Here is a 16,153-nt window from a genome sequence, read left to right on the forward strand (position 1 = left end):
TTTGCTCTTTTGTGCCTCACCGGACAGTCATGCCTGTTTATTTTGTACTATCTATACTGTATTTCCAAATAAGCAATTTTCTTTTGACAGCAATTTGTATGTAAAGTGAAGCCAGGAGAGCCTCATGCATCCTGATATCAGCCTTCCTGCTATTTGCCAACGCAGCTTTTATTTCCGAAATAATCCGTGACATCTCCTCTGTGAATTGTGCTTCTTTGAGATCTGATATGGCACTTTATAGAGTATAGCCAATGTTTAGGTGAAAAAACAATTTTTTGTCTCATTTTCATATCACTCGTCTCTTGATTCTGTTTTCAATTGCCAATTCTGAATATGTAATCTTCATGCGAAGAAAGATTAAATGGCTTCTTTTATTTTATTCTCCCCCCTCTCTCTTTCTTTCTTCTTTTCCTATCTAAATGATTTTCATCTGTTATTTATGGGTGTATTAAGCCAAAAGCGTCTGTTACCTCTGAGAATTTATGATGCATTACTTCTGGTGGCTGAGGGCAACCCATTCTGTTTGATGAAACATTTCTTGAGAACATCAATTAGGGTTGTGGAGTGCAGTCTTGATTTTTATGTCTGGGAAACGATGGGGGCGAAATGCAAAAATTTTATGCACGTAGTTAAACAAGACGTGTAATTTCTTTCTCCAATATATCTAAAGATTGCGAATCATGTATAGGCTACTTGTAGAATCTACCTCATGAATAATTGAATAATTACATATCCAGGTCAGAAATTTACAGTAACCATAGAAGTGCAAAATCAGTGGTGGTATTTTTTATAATAACCAAAGCTTCCACATCTCAATGTAAAAAGTCCTCATCTATTCCTCCTGGAAGTTTACATAAGGCAAGTTTTTTGCCAATTCTTCTTCTTCTAACACAGATAAAGGGTTGATTATGATGGATCTCCTATAGGTCAGTTATCAGTCTCTGTGTCGGATGAACCTTGACTCCTGTACCTTTTTAGCTCTGGCTATCACTCAAGCATTTTACGACTATGACAGGGCTTAAGATAAAATGTTTCAGCACTTTTTATGTGTTGATAGCATGGATTGGTTGAAAGATCTGACGACCTTGAAAGCTGCGTGTAAAGCTTCAGTTGAAAATGCAACCAGTACACTTTGTGATTGACGCTGAGCTATTTATTTTCCTAATAATGTACACTTTTTTATAATTGTTCAGATGTGAAATGTTTCATGTTCATTTAACTTTGAACAAACTGTTGCCAGTAAATAACATAAATGCAAAATCTACAGTAAGTTACTGGCAACTAGCTGCGAGTAATACTGTAATTTATACAGAAATGTATTACAGTGTAGTCCTGTTGAAATACCATGTAACATTATGGGCTCTCATTATGGGCGCTTTAAATATCAAATGCATTTGCACCCAATTTTGTGCCCATGGGCGTTCTGGTCTGAAAATGAGATGTGTTTAGGCGCATTGTTGGCACGTTGCTATTTTGAGGCAACTAAAATATACCAAGCCATTGACCACCTAAAACCTGGTCTATGGCGCAATATTGTTTTTGTTATTTAAAGAGCGCGTTAGTAATATGCGCCTATAAACGGGACGACAAAGCGATTTTGCTTATCACATACATGCATGCACAGCAGCACAAAAATGCTTTTAAATATGAAAGATTAAAGGATTGAATGTAAAATATTATTATTGAGTCTCTTGGACATAAATGAGGACCGATTATGAGACTTTAGAAGGCGTAAAGTAAATAAATGCTTTGCTTTAAACAAATGCATCTATTTTTAAATGCTACCCTATGGATTTATAGTATATGATGACACTTTACCTGTGAATATGCTGGGATGAGAAACATTTTAAGTAATGTTTTTTAAAAATCCCATGGCGCTGTCCGAGTGCTGAAACGCTTTGACTCTCTGCACGTTTGTAAATTCTCTTGTTTGTATTTTTAGAGTACAAACCTTTTCTTGCATATTTGCTACTTATTTTATGAGATTACAATGATTATGTGGGATATCAATACATACAGCAATTAAAAGCATGCTATTTGTACTTCTATGACTGAAAAAAAGGCTTTTAAAGGTTTTAATCAAAAAAATTAAAAATTCAATAAAATTGAAAACGGCACATAACATTGTTCTTAAACTGGTGGTCTTCTTCCTTTACTTAGTTTTTCAGCTTACAAAGTCCGTCATCTAAATAGGGATAAGACATAGCGCCAGGGCAACTGGCTTTTAAAGGGGATGAGAGATAAGACTCTCATTTGTTTATCTCCGTTACGCCCAAAACACACCCATTACTCATTACAAGAATAGGAACAACCCTTTTCGACCGTGCGCTTGGCACATAAATCATTTTTCCCGTCGTTAAATTAGCAAAAGTGGCATCGGACACGCCCGTTAAGACCGTGTGCCGTGCGCTTCAGACAATGCGCTTAGATCATTAAAATAGGGCCCTACATATTTTAACATAATTTACTCTGATTGATCCTTTATCCTACATTCTTTGTAGCATGTCTGTAGATGGTAATATTTTATTGGAATTTGGCAATTAAGAGTAGCCTGGTCTTTATGTACATTAAGTTGAACGTTGTGTTGTGTTAATGTTTCAAGTTCACAAAGCAGTTTGATTCCCTGTTATGCAAACATTGCATCAGCAAAAAGCCATACACTAAAGTACTGTCAGCCAGAGAGCAGTGTAATGGAAAACATGCTCTCCCCAGTGTACATCTAATGCAAGCAAGTTGCGTTCACAGCACTGTGAGGGGTTACCTGGCTGACCCTACATTCATCCTCCCTCAGCGTTTAGCCCTTCTTCCTGATTTACTAAGACTTAAGTCTAGACCCTCTACACTAGAGACTGAAAGAGATCATCCATTTTAAATCAATGGTTGGGCTTATACTCATATGACTCATATTTTTCTAGGTAAAGCAAACATGTGTCCCAGCTTCATTTTGCATTACATTCTACATAATCGTCCATTTGTTTGACTTTGCATGTGTATTTCAGTAAGCTGGTGGTTTCTGTGGACCAGTGGTTGTTACACAGGTGCAAATCATTTCAATACAGTACAGTAAATTCTATTCGTTACAGATGCATACAAGTTTAATGGTACATTTGAGAAAGATTTTTCAGTATGTTAAGAGGCTCTGGTGTAGCATGGACAGGAAGGCCAGGGTTCAAATCAATCAGGACCCTCCAAAGACCACTATCATTGTGCCCTTGAACAAGGCCATTTACTGTGTGCTCCGAGGCCTTTCAAGTACGGCTGTCTCTGTGCTCTAATGCTTCTCTCCATCTGCCATTGTCTCGTAAAGTTACAGATGTGCAAATTAAACAGTAGCTTCAGTCAAGCAATGTTATTGTAGGTTACAACTGGTCATTGTTTTTTATGGTTTTAATTAGGGCTATTGATTAAAACAATACATTATTGGATTTGGCTATACAGTATGTTTGGATGACACTGTTTACATGCAACAGATTACATCTAATGTAACAGAAACAGAATACATCTAATGCCAAAACATTTTTAAAATACAAAATATAAGAAACTGTATTCGGTTAAAGTTAATAAAAAGTGGTTAGTAATACAGTTACATTCAAAAGGTTTTTAATATGCAACCCATCCAATTGGAAAGATATAATGTCTGTTTTAAGGAGAGGGGGAAAACACTCTACTGACGTATGTTCAATTCCTGTGACAGATACAGGATATCATGTTCGTGAAAAATTTCCCAAGAACAAGACAAAAGAAGAAGAAACACAAGATCCAGTGAATGCAAGACATGGTTTGTCTATTTTTTTCTAATTTAGAGATTTCAGAGAAATGCTTTATACATTTGTCATCTTAAATACAGAATAATACATGTTCTTCCTAATTAAAGAATATAATCAACATATATTCTTAAAAGGATAGTTTACCCCAAAATTATAATTTTATCAAAAATCAGTTACTCCTGTGTCGTACTAAACCACTAAGTCTTTTGGTTGTCTTCAAAACACATTTTTAGATATTTTTGATGAAAACTGGGAGGCTTCTGTCTGTCCCATTGACTTTAGTTAGTTTCACAATTCGTTTACCCAGAAAATAATGAAAGGCATCTCCATGAAGGTCCATGTTCCATTAGTAGTTTAATAGCAATATTATGAAAGAAAACAAAACAAACTATTTTAATTAACAATTTGTTCCCCTCTTTGGTTGTTTAGAGTGCGTTCACCTGATGGCGTAGTTGCCAATTTTTTTCACCGCTTTTTTAAGCATTATGCAAACAGTAGGTACGTTTACATGCACCCAAATAATCCTTTTGTAATCGTATTGATGGCTCAAAAGTATTGAAAAGCCTTCATGTAAACACCTTAATCAATAAAATTTAAAGACAATCGGATGCAAATTTGGATCATATTGAAGGAGGTGGTGTATTCCGATCTGTGATCCGATCTGCAGGAGAAAAGTACTCATGTAAACGCGTGAATCGTAGTATTTTCTCAATCGGATGCAAAAATACATTGTGCACATGCGCAGAACAATTGTGCTGTTCACGTCTTATATTAAACTCTTATATCACATGATTTTCATCAAAGAAACACGCAATAGGCTTGTTCGACTTCAGTGAGGCAGTGCCAAGTCCTCGGCTTTTTTCGAGTTTAGATTTAAGCTACTGTTTAAACTGTTTCCACCAGTTGTTGTTTTTTTTCTGCGGGTTAAAGATGAAAGTATTTCGTTCATTATTTATTGGTATTTGGACTGTAAATAGTCATTGGGATGCTTTTGGGCTAGTTTTGAATGTCTATTTGGGATGGTTCTGATACGCGAATCTGGCAACCCTGGCTGTGCGGTTGCGCAGACGTTTGGTTCGGATTCTATGTATGTAGAATGTACATGTAAACGAACATTTTAATCAGATTGCAATCTTTAGAGTGCATGTAAACTGTAACGTCGTAACCTTCAATCGTAAAATTAAATTGGATTGACAAAATTTTGTACATGTAAACATAGCCATTGTAAAAAATATTCAAACAGACTGTATAATTGCGAAAATTACTTGCCAGACTATTCTGTGTCTGTACACTGGCAACTACAGTACGTCAGCAGCATTTCGTCAATAAAGAGAAAACGTTCTCTGAGTTGTTTTTGTCTTATTGATATTTCCGCTATTATCCACTAGATGGCAATTTTACCCAACTTAAACACTGACGCATTCACTCGACACAACAGCGTTGTGGTGGATTTAGCGTGACGTGTAAGTTTTGATCAGGATCTGAATCTGATCTCTTACAAAAGTTCTTCACAAAAAATGGAATTATCTCTGCTTTAAGCTGAAAATTTGAGAGGTGATAACTGATAAGAGAACAAATGAAGGTAGGATGAAACGTTTTTTTTGTTGTTGTTGTTGTTGGAAAGCGGATGGACTGTTCTTTCATTTGATATTTTATGTTTATTTAAAGAAGATAATTTTTCTGTAAGGCATTAAACTAAAACTGGGTGGCAACTTATAAAAAACGCTGACGGGGAAAGAGTTAAGCATGCTTCCAAGCATATTTGATCATCACTTCAACAGTTGCACGATATAAATGTTGATGTATATTTTAGATGAATGTTGATTTATAAAAATAAACACCACAGTTTTAAATCATATTTTCATTGTGTCTTTGCTGCGTCTGTGCTGGTTGTGAACTGCGCTCTGTTGCAGCCACACTTGATTCTGAGGAACTACTTTGTTTGGCGGAAGAGTAATATTTGTACTAATATAATTACAACTTATTTGTGTTTTATTTTGTGAAACCCTGCTATGCATATGATGTAACCGTTTTATAAACACCATAAACGCCCCTTAGCTGTTATAAAATGCACTGGTAACCCACTGCTTCTTGGGGTTTATTGCTTTATTTTGAAATTACGAGCCACACACATGACGGGCTACATACATGTTGTGATGAACTTCGCATCGAGCGCCCTCGAAAACAGAAGTCACCGGCCGCCACTGGTATACAATACATTAGATGTATGATTTATTATATGCCCTATTTGCTTGCTTACTATGAGACTGCTGAGATAGCCTAGTTTAGGATTTGTAAATTATGTTAATAATGCTTTCTGGTAATCAAAGGTTTTCATTACTTCACTTTTCTCAGTATGAACTGCTAAAGTGCATTTTTCTGTGTTTTCTTTATTCCATGTTGTATTTCCCTATTATTTCTTGTCTTTTCACAATTGTGAAAAGCGCCACATAAATAAATTTTACCTGAATTGATTTTGATTTAGTTCAGTTGTGTTTCTGTTACTCACTTTGATAAGCTAAAATGTTGGCCGGTACAGCAGGTGATATGCATGAAAAAAGATAGCAATATCGACTAGTAAGATACTGAGGTTAACTGGTGAATTTTTACATTGTGCTTTTTCCACAGCGACACAGTTCTTAAATAATTATGAGATGCACTTTCTCAGCAAGGTTTTTTTTTTAACAGTTAGCACTGCAAAAAATTATCAGATTTAAAGCAGCTGTAGCTGCTGTATGTTTAAGTGAAAAATCTGTAAATAACAGCCCCTTATGTTTAATCTTATGAATGTTGTATGCAGAGCAAGCTAATTGCTTAATGTAGTACATATTAAAAAATAAATGAAGTGCATCAACTATTATGCATCTATAATATCTGATTTATAGGGTTAGGAGCTTATGAATGTGGAGCACCATTAGATCATTGAAGCGCAAAAGCGGATGTAAAATGAGCTGTTCTTAAGAGAACTGTAATAGCGAAATGTTATAGTTATTACTGTTAATTTGTTGAACTACCCTAATGAAGAGCAGCACTTATGTCCTTATATCCCTGAGAAATGGGTCGTGTTGGGGTTTGGTGCAGCCAATTATGATCTTGAATTTCATAACTGGCATGATTTGTTATTGCACGTGATATAAGCAGCGAATGGACATTTCCATTTTATTAATTTATTTTCAGATTTGGTAATGCTATATTTTTCACTTTATTTTAAAATAACATACAGTTCTCATACGCATTTTTATTTGGCCCCACACATCTACACAAACATTTCCTCTTCCTGAATTCACAATCAACTAGCTAACCACAGCAAAATAATACTCCCCCTATAAAAATTTCATGTGCTTTTCACTTCCGACCCAGCATTTTTTATTTGTACACTGGGTTGTTTATTTAACTATTTATTTATTTTAGGAACTGTGAAATTGCGTGAGCCAAGATGCCTGCTTGCCATTTTTGTGCAGCGTTTACCATTTCTCCCACGCCCTTTTCCTCTATGCTGCAGTTCTGGATGCATGTGCCACATTTTGTTCTCAATAATACATGTGCTTTCTATTCATTCCATTGCACGCTGAGACTCCATTGAATAACACTCTCAGTGGGTGGGTATGGAGCATGTACTGTATGGCGGGGTAGTTTAGCTGCTTGGAGTAAGCTTTGAAATAGTTTAAAAAATATATGCTATTGTATTAAAGATACAGGGACACACAAAACTGGTGGTCACATGTCAGGTGTGTGCTATGTAGGACAGACTACAACACCATTTTTATCCAAGGCAGTGATTTTGAACCCTGTTCCTTGAACAACTGTAACAATTTGGATGTCTCCCTTATCTCACAAACCATTTCAGGTCTTGGAGAACGTACTGTGATGAGCTGAATCACTATGTTTGTTTAGGAAGACATCCAAAAGCTTTACCATTGGTGTTTTCCAGAAACAGGGTTGGAAACCACTGATCTAAGTAACTCTTGACAGCCAAGCTTAAGCAATACATGCTTAGTGCTTTCATGCACCATTAAATATAAGTACGCCTGTGATTCTGCCATAGGCATGAGACTGCAGGCCAAGTGCAGCAGGTATCACAGTTGTCAAGTCAAGTAAAGACTTTCACATTATGGATTTTTTGTTCATATCTTAGCTTGGCTTGTTTGAAATAAATCTTCGCACTTTCTTCAAAAAACATACCCAGCCTCCACCTGGAAATGAAGAGATGTAAAACCCTCTAAGTGAGTCTGACATGTTTTCTTGTACAGATGTGGCCTTTAAAACTCAAAGTTTTTTAAGTTTGTATAATATGTTTATAGATTATTATTTTAAATTATACAACAGTTCTTTCTGGTCCTCGAATCTGATTGGCCAAGAGCCGTGTGATATTGTCCTGATAACGTCACAGTAACCGCTTCACCGTTTGTATTATTCCGCCACCTACTGGTCATTTTAGTATTAGTGAATGGAGGTTCTTTAAACAGGCTCATCTCTGACTGGAAAAACTGCACGGACACAGACAGACGTGCTGTTTTTAAACACTATCCGTGTGTCTCATTAGTTCACTAGCTCGTGAATCAGTCTGTGAATTCCAATCAGAAGTGATTATCCCATCAAAGATCAGCACTCTTGGATGTAACGTTAAACTTAAGTGGAGTAATGTCACATCGTGTGGACGATTAACACTTGGAAACAGGAATGAAAACAATAATTTTCTCTGAAGCGATCTCTCTTCTCAGAACGCGAAAACACGGTGGAACTGCAAGTAAGCACTGCAGCTTTTCAATGTGGACATTGATGATTTATTTTATCGTGACGTGAATATTAAACACATTATGAGTTATCGCCACTGATATATTTATAAGCAGCATGCAAAAAACATCTCTCTGACACTTATAAAAAAATTTTTATATAGTACTGACAAGAACAAAGTCTAATAATAATCGAGTGCTCGTATCACGTTAAGATTAAATGGGAAAGCAATATAGTAATGTTACATAAATATAGTTTTATTAACTTTTACCTTTCGCTAAAACAATAACAACACAAAAGACACTAAATATAAAAAAAACAAGTAATAGTTTCATGACACCAAATACTGCTGATTTGATCTCTTTTTTGACCATCAAACACAAATAGGGCCAACATCAGAGCCAGGGAATCCCTGTCAGAGATGTAGCCCAGGTAGGGCGGTGGTCAGCAGGCCGAGTGAACACTGACGTCCGTTCATGGCTCTGGATCTCTCACGTACCGAATCTTAATAAGCAAATGTTCAAACAGGCGCTATCTTTACTAATCGACTGTGGATTTGAATATCTGAACTAATCTTAAAACTACAATTTGTGACCAAGAAACGGTAATATTAAGAAACGGCTATTCCGTTCATTGAATTATTATGAGATTCAAAACAGCCGAAAGTGTTACCTGTCATTCTGGCCTTCAAATCCGTGGCGAAAAAAGTAGTTCCCAAACAAAGAGGCTTTTAAAATAAGTTTTTTTTAAATGTGTGCCGTTGAACTGTTGTATAAAAGCAATATCGCTCTCTGAGTTGTGTGATATTTGTTTATATCGTCACGGCTGTGATTGCCTCTGGCCTCGTGTCTTTGGCCTAATCACAGCCGTGACGATATAAACAAATATCACACTCCTAATCGAGCGATATTGCTTAGATTTTTTATTTTACTTCACATTACGTCATGATTGTGAGAAAACATCCACAATAAAATATACATTATTCATATAAATATGAGCATTTTTATCAGACTTTTAACTCTTTCCCCGCCAGCGTTTTTTTTTTTAGGTTGCCAGCCAGCGCCAGCATTTTTCATGATTTTCACAAAAGTTTAATGCCTTCCAGAAAATGTTCTTCTTAAAATATATAACATACAATACTGTATAACAAATGAAAGAATAGACCCTCTGCTTTCAAACAAAAAACCTGTTTCATCCTACCTTCATTAGTTCTCTTTTTATCACCTCTCAAATATGTGTATGTTTCTTCAAAAACACCACATTTTGAGCAAAAAGTTGAGATAATTGCGTTTTTGTGAAGGACTTTTGATAGAAATCAGATGCAGAGTGATCCTTAAAAAAGTTTTCGATGAGGCTTCAATTTGAAAAAAAAAATTATTTGGGTTTGAAACTATAACTTTTGCAACTAAACTCGGGTCAAATTTAACTCACATATTATTATCTTATTTTTGAAACAGGTGGCGTTAAGTGGTTTTTGCATCTGAGCTCCTCAATTGTGATTGTTCCACAATTGTAACAGTAACTTGATTTTATCTGGCTGTCCAGATTGTGACCTCTCTCCAGCATAGTCACATGGATGGTCAAAAATATCACGGCGTGCCACATGGAGAAACAGATCTTTATCAAGCACCTTGACAACATGATGGGAGAGAGTGTTATTTTCCTTGAGCAGAAGCTGCAACTTACTAAGTTCATAACTGAACTCTCATTAAAAGTTTCTCTCATTTCTCTCAAACTACTGATGATTTACTTAGCAAATGTTTCCTGATCATGGCTGTGGTCCCAGGAATTGTAATCCCAATGATCATATTGTAACTCAACCCAGAAAAAAAATCTGCCATTTCTTACCAATTTAATTGGCTTGATTCTGCCAAGCATTTAACCCCCAAAAGTAAAATAGTTTTATTCATAGAATTTATCGTATTATCGTCCTATACACATTTTGCTTTATTTGTTACCACAGCATGCTTTGTAAAGCTTAGTTTATTAACATCATTCCGTCTATGGCTATGGCGCGAACTGGTTAATCCATACACAAATTAATCCACATTCATACACACATTGGGGAAGGGACAATTAGGCATTTCCAGTTCACCTAACCTGCATGCTTTTGGCCTGTGGGAGGAAACCGGACCACCTGGAGTGAACTCATGCTCATACAGGGATAACTCCACACAGAAAGGCTATCTGACCTAGCCGGGGCTTGAACCGGGGACCTACTTGCTGTGAGGCAACAGTAATACTTACCGAACCAATGTGCTGTGCAGCTTTGTAGCCAAACATCATCTGTCAGTAGCAAATTTAGACTTAGGGCCCTATTTTAACGATCTAAGTGCATTGTCTAAAGCGCACAGTCTAAGGGGCTGTTTACACTTGGTATTAAGATGTGTTTTCATCGATCGGATCACAAGTGGACGAGAGAGACACATTACGTTTACACCTGGTATTTAAATCCGTCTCTTTTCTCCACTTTCGACCGCTTCTGTGCTGAATACTATGAGGGGGTGGTCTGTGAGACGGTGGGCGAGTCTCTCTGCTGTCATTCAAACCCGAGCGGGAGTAATTATGAGTTTATATGGACGCGATCTAATATGTCAGTTTCCACTGCTTGTTTAGCAAGTAAACATGCTGCACAGTGTTTTGTACATGTGTATGTAAGAGCTTTCTTTGAATTTTCAGCGCAATTGATGAAAAAGGATCGCGCAACTTTCACACGCTTTCAAAACAAAACTACGGAGATCAGCCGCTTAGTTTTATCAATGAAAGGCTAAAAATAGCGCTGTTCACCGAACGTTCACGCCAGAAGTCAAAAAAGACGTAAAACTTGTGTTTAATACCTCAGATTAGATAAATGGGCGGAGAGAAGGCGGTCGCGTGTTGCTGTTTGAACGCATTCAACCACATGTGCGTTCCGCAACTCCAAAGCGATCCGATCGAAAGTGGTTTCGACCACCTCTGGATGTGGTTGAAAGTGGTCGAAAGTGGACGAGCTCAAAACGTTTTGAACACCGTTTACACCTGGCATTAACGTCGTCCACTTGTGATCCGATCGACGAAAACACATGTTAATGCCAAGTGTAAACAGCCTCTTTATGGGCGTGTCCGAATCCACTTTTGCCAATTTAAGGACAGGAAAAATGGTTTGTGCGCCGAGCGCATGGTTGAAAAGGGTTGTTCATATTTTCCTAATGAGTAATGGGTGTGTTTGGGGCGTAACGTGCAATAAACCAATTACACTGAAAAAAATGGACTTAGTGGGTCTTTGAATTTAAATAAAATAAACATGTATATGCGACACAAAATATTTATATTCCTTGTGTAAACATAATTTAATTGATTAGGATTAAAATGTTTTGTTTGAATGTAAAATGAACACATTATTCTCACATTGATTAAAATTGATTGAATTGAACACTTAAAGCAATAAAATTGGGTTTGCACACAAAACGGCACCTCCTGAGCAGCAGGGGCAGTATAGCTCAATGAGAAGGACGTCGATTGCCATAAAAGAAGAATAAAGATCGTTTGTTTTGGGCGCCAAACTGAAGACTCAGCAGCAGTCAGTCAGAAGAACTCTCTCAGACGGACACCACGTTATTAAAGTAAGTTCTATTATTTATTTATGTTCGCTTCATACGTGATATATCTTCACTAGATAGACTATTTTTGTTTACAATATGTAGCCATTGCAATGACTTGTAGTAAATATTAGTTTGGAGGAGGTTGGTGGAGTAAGTTAACAGTCAGTCAAGCTCATAAAGTCACAGCGTTTTAAAAACGTCAGCTGTTTAACGTTATTTCACGTTTGGTAGTTTTATCTGAGTTGAAAACTGTCAGCTTTGAGTTGACTTTTGAGGCACTTTTTACTCAGCTGTTCTATGGAAACGTGTCAGGACAAATAAAACGCTAACCAAAAGTTATTCTGTCCAGAGTAACGTTATACATGTGAGTAATTTACCAGATGATATCAATTGACTACATTAATAATGACATTGCGTATGAAACAAACGGTCTGCTTAATCAGATTATCAGACCCGCGTCAGTTATTCGTGACTTCGCTACGCCACGAGCAACACTTGATTCAATTAGAAAAAGCTTTTTTAAATGTCTCGCGTGACGTCTGGTATATTAACTGAAAAAAAAAATCGCTTTGAAGTGACCACACCTTAAAGCTGACGTTTTCAGAAGAGAACCTTGTTTTAAGGTCTAATTTTGTCCAACATTGCGTCCTATGACAGATATAATACTTATTTCATTATTGCTCTGTGTATGTGTGGTCTTAATCATTTGAGGTTGTGTGTTGATTTCACATCTGAATATTTCCTCTTATAGGTCCATCATCCTTGCATGCGCTACACACTCAAAAACATTGGTAAGTCATTTCTTTCACTTTTGTACTGCTGTTAGGAGCTATATCTTATTTTTGTAACTAATATACAATTATTATTCTTTTACTCGCAGTACTCAAATATACAATGGTTGGTTAATTTGTTTATTTCAGATAAATGCTGAATTTAAAAGAATCACTACTGTCTTATGTTCCTGTGTCACCTGGACCTCCAATCCAAAAACCTGATGAAACTCTTCTATCAGAAAGGAGGACAGCTAGCAAAAAGACTTCAAACAATTAATGATCAAATGACAGAAGTAAGTAATATAGATTCATAGACATAAAAATGTGTAAACATTGTTGGAAGTACAGAACGTTTAGTATGTTTTAGTTACAACATCTTTTGGCACACGGTCATTAAAACACCTGGGAAGATTTAAAGGGGTAGTTCACCCAAAAATAAAAATTCTCATCACTTACTCCCTATCATGTTGTTACAAACCTGTATAAATGTCTTTGTTCTGATGAACACTAAGGAAGATATTTTGAGGAATGTTTGTAACCAAACCAATCCTAAGCCCCATTCACTTCCATAGTGGGGAAAAATAATACTATTGAAGTGAATGGGGCTCATGAACAGTTTGGTTGCAAACATTTCTCAAAATAAATATCTTCCTTCATGTTTATCAGAACAAAGACATTTATACAGGTTTGTAACAACATGAGAGTGAGAAAATGAGAGAATTCACTTTTGATGTGATTGTCAGGTATGGTAGCACACACTCGAAACGTGGCCTCTTTATTTAACTCATTCCAGTGTAGTGAACACTAGGGATGCTCCGATCAGGATTTTTGCAGCCGATACGATCACCGATTTGTAATCTTCGTGATCGGCCGATACCGATTCCGATTTTTTTAAAGCTGATATGCAAGCTCTTTGATGACTGTAACTGTTACATTTTTTCTAGATAAAATAATACCACGGATGTTGCCTTTGTTATATTACTTGCAGTAATTGGGTATATTATTGTTTTAATAGTGACTCAAATAAATAAGCACAACAAATATTTATTCTGCATAGAGAAATTTAATATGGCTTTAAAAAGGCTTATGTCTCCTAAAAGTACTGAAAATAAAACACTTCACAGTCTTTACTGTATTAATTAAATATACACGCATTCGTATGAAGTATAAAAGTTCTTTAGTCAAGAGCAGAGAGTGATTTTATTGAGAGATGAATTAGGTTACTTCAGCTTTAAGACGTGAGAGAGAGATCGCTCTGTTCACGTGCACTGATGACAGGCTGCTGTGTGTGGGCGGCGGCTGAACGCAGACAAGCAGCTGTGAGGAAAATAAAAGTTTAAATGCTCAAAACTTTAAAACGCATGCAAATAATAAACTTTTGGCATGAGGATGCAATTTTCCGTGATAGATATGTGTTGTATACGCTGTTTGCTGGGGATGTGAAGACACCTTGCGCTGTTGACCGGAGCGCGTCCTCATAGAAAATACGCATATCTCTGTAAAGGCAAAGAGAGACATACAAATCTGCACGCCGCACATGAGCAAAGGGTTGTAAAAATGCTCGTGCTACGTAAAAAAATGTCTTTAATTGCAGCCACATTCAGGATCCTTTTGATGACAAAAGTAAACCGAAAGATCGGTTTATGAGATCGGCAGATTTAGCAAGCACCGATCGAGTCATTTAATGCCATTATTGGCCGATCGATCGGAGCATCCCTAGTGAACACACACACACACACACACCCCAGAGCAGTGGACAGTGCAGCTGCCTTGCTTTGTAACCCATGTATTTGTAACCAATTGTAACATGCTGTGGCAATGCACATGGGTCTGTATACTTACATTTATATTTGTTTGCATTGTACTAATTTCCAATGACACTTTTATTGTAACAGTAACCTTTTTTCTGTTTCTTTAACTACATTTGTTTGTTTTGTACAGGGCATGAATGAAGTCAGCATCAGTGAGGTCATTTGAAGACACCAATGTTGGGATTTGTGCTCTCAAACAACATGCTTCTTGTGATGAAGAAGAGGATCTTTGTATAGTCCTGGAAGCCATGAAGGTGTTGCAACATCGTGTTTGAGCTGATGTATGCCTTAAACCTGATCTCCGCTTTATTTTTGAGGAAATCCAAACTGCATTGAGAGTAACTTTAACAAACAGTTTCTTTCAGTGAAAGGATCAGAAAGACTGTGCTGCTCATTTTTGAACTTTTTTATCTGTTTTAAGTGTTTTCTCTTATTAATACATTAACAGTTTGCTGCTCAGAGTCGATTTTGGAAATGGTTGTTGTATTTTGTTTTTGATGAATTTTTGATTAACAGTTTATACAAATGCTGTAGCTCTGACTTTCTGAAGGACTGATATTTTCCAGTTTGTAAATCCATTTTAAAAATAATAGTACTGTTTTGCATGTCTCTTTGGAATGCAGTGTTTGTGTTTTAGCACTTCTAAATCTACGGTGATAGTAACTATTTTAAACATTTGGGTCAGTTTCACAGATGGGGCTTTTCCTAGTCCCAGACTTTTGCAATGCCATATATCAGTGCCATTGTTTTGTGTAAAGATGTACTCCAGTGTTGTTTTTTTAAGGTAGGTTTGTTTGTAAACTTTATTTTTGTAAAAATATTCTAATATAACTAGGGCCTAGTCATGGATTAATCTACAACCTGTTTGGGAAATTGCCCCTTTATGTATGTACTGCATGTGCTGATTGTTGTAATAGTTATTGACTGTTATTGAATTAATGTGTAGTGATTTAAATGAATTGATGATCTGAAAGCAGTGGTTTGCCTCAATATCACTAAACATTTGTACAAAACTCTTTGCCTTTTATGCCAATGCAAATGTATTTTGTATTTAAAAAAGAAATAAATAACATTTGGATAATTATGGGTGATTATTCTGGTGCCAGAGACATAATGAAATTGCTTTAGAGTTACATAATCCCATAATATAAGCATTAAAAAAGCATGTTGGAATTACAGATGAAAATCTAGTCCCCTTACATAATAAAATTACTTAAAGATTACAAAATAAATGTGTTATAGTAAAGAGAAATATCACTTTGAGTCAACATATTTCTATTAGACTACTTAAAATAATTAAAATGTTTTGGTCTGACACATAAAAATTAATTGAGGAAAATTATTTTGGTTTTAAACAATCGGATCATGTGGGACCGATGTACACATTAAAATTACGTAAATTGAAAGGATTTTTTTTTTCAGTGTAGAGTCTCAGCTCTCATCCCCTTTAAAAGCCTGTTGCGCTGGTGTTATATCTAATCCCTATT

General features: G+C 36.2%; 1 long non-coding RNA gene across 1 annotated transcript; it reads left to right on the forward strand.

Annotated features, from left to right (window-relative positions):
* Positions 1 to 11,746: 11,746 nt before the first annotated feature.
* Positions 11,747 to 15,747, forward strand: LOC129446313 (uncharacterized). The gene is made up of 3 exons (XR_012360048.1): positions 11,747 to 12,873; positions 13,003 to 13,148; positions 14,797 to 15,747. It is a non-coding gene; the product is annotated as an uncharacterized lncRNA (long non-coding RNA).
* The last annotated feature ends 406 nt before the right edge of the window (positions 15,748 to 16,153 follow it).

Source organism: Misgurnus anguillicaudatus, chromosome 21 (genome assembly GCF_027580225.2).
Source record: "Misgurnus anguillicaudatus chromosome 21, ASM2758022v2, whole genome shotgun sequence".
In the NCBI taxonomy this organism is placed as follows: domain Eukaryota; kingdom Metazoa; phylum Chordata; class Actinopteri; order Cypriniformes; family Cobitidae; genus Misgurnus; species Misgurnus anguillicaudatus.